Source organism: Neophocaena asiaeorientalis, unplaced genomic scaffold (genome assembly GCF_003031525.2).
Source record: "Neophocaena asiaeorientalis asiaeorientalis breed wild unplaced genomic scaffold, Neophocaena_asiaeorientalis_V1.1 scaffold1227, whole genome shotgun sequence".
Lineage (NCBI taxonomy): Eukaryota > Metazoa > Chordata > Mammalia > Artiodactyla > Phocoenidae > Neophocaena > Neophocaena asiaeorientalis.
Window position 1 is genome coordinate 68,379 of NW_020173004.1, and position 1,486 is coordinate 69,864.

Here is a 1,486-nt window from a genome sequence, read left to right on the forward strand (position 1 = left end):
CACTCCACTTCTCCCCTTCCCCCGTCATCTTAATTTCTGCTCGCGGAGACGCCGCTGCTCTGCAGCGCTTTGCTGATTCACGATGATCGCGGAGGGAAAAGCCTCATTGACTTGTGCCCCTGCTAGCGGCGACTCGAGCGCCAGCGGCTGCGAGGGCACACGCTTTGGGAAACCACCCACCACTGCGCAGCCGAGGTGCTAAATGGCAGGGTGGATGCCTCGCCTGGCTCTCGGCCGGGGCACTCGGAAAGAAGGAAAGGGCCGGCGGAGGGAGGGGGGTACGGTGGCAGTGGGAATTACTGCGAGCACCGTTCTCTGCGGCCGAGCCGGCGGCAGCTGGTGGGTGGGCACCTCTCAGGAGGCCTAAAGTCGGTCTCTGCGCGGGGAGCAAACAAAGATGTTGCCTGTTGCTCTGGTGCCAGCGCAGCGCCAGAAGTAAGCGAAGGGAAACCAGCCGACAGGTCTGCTGGGGAGCCTTTAACATTTCGGCAAAGCTCTTTGCATTCTGAAGTCTTTGTCCCTCCAAATGGTTCCCTCCCGTCCCTAGAATTTTCGGCCTTTTACTGTAAGCCTTGACGCGGGCTGAAGAGCTGGCATCCCCGCTCTCAGTGCCTGGGCTGAGTCCTAGAGCGGGACAAACGCAGCGTTGCTCACCGGGCCGGTCGGGGGTGTTTTCTCCCACGAGGAAAGGGCCTTACCTTGGAGACCGAGGCATTTGCTTCTAGTCCTCCCAACTCGGTTCCTAATTGTTCTTCGGTATACTGGGGGGAACATACCCTACCGGCTTTAATTCAGACACGCGGACCGGCCTGAGAGTGGGTCTTCCTGCCACTTTTTAATGCGGAAATTGTCTAAATTGAGTTGGAGTTAAGAGAAAGAGCGTGCGCGCAGGGAGGGCGTTGCCTCCTCCCGATTTGATTTGTCTTCTCTTTTGATTCAGACATTCAGGGGAGCATCGCCACCACCAAAGACTTGGGTTTGCATTAGGACGATGACCTTGGCTTGGGTACAGAGCTTCCATAAGTACATTTGTAAATTATTCCTTTTTCTGGTTAAAAATTAATACATATTGTAGAAAATTTAGAAAATAAGAACAAGAAAAAGAAAGAGAAAGACACCTGTATTTCCTGTACTTTCATCACCTTTCAAAGGTAACCTCTATTAATAATTTACTGTACACACAGACAACATAATGTAGAGGTTAAGGCTATTGGTCTATAGCCGCTAAGTTAAATCCTTGCTCTACTACTTTTGTTGGGTAAGTAACTTAACCTCTTTATGCCATACTTTTCTCTTCTGGAAAATGGGAATATTGATTGTACTTACTACATAGAGTTGCCGTGAAGGTTAAATGGGTTAAAAAGGTAGGGCACTTAAAATGGTGCCTGGAATATCACAAACAGTAAATGATATGTGTTACAATTCTAGTTTTCTCTGACTGAATGTGTGTGTGTGTGTGTGTGTGTGTGTGTGTGTGTGTGTGTGA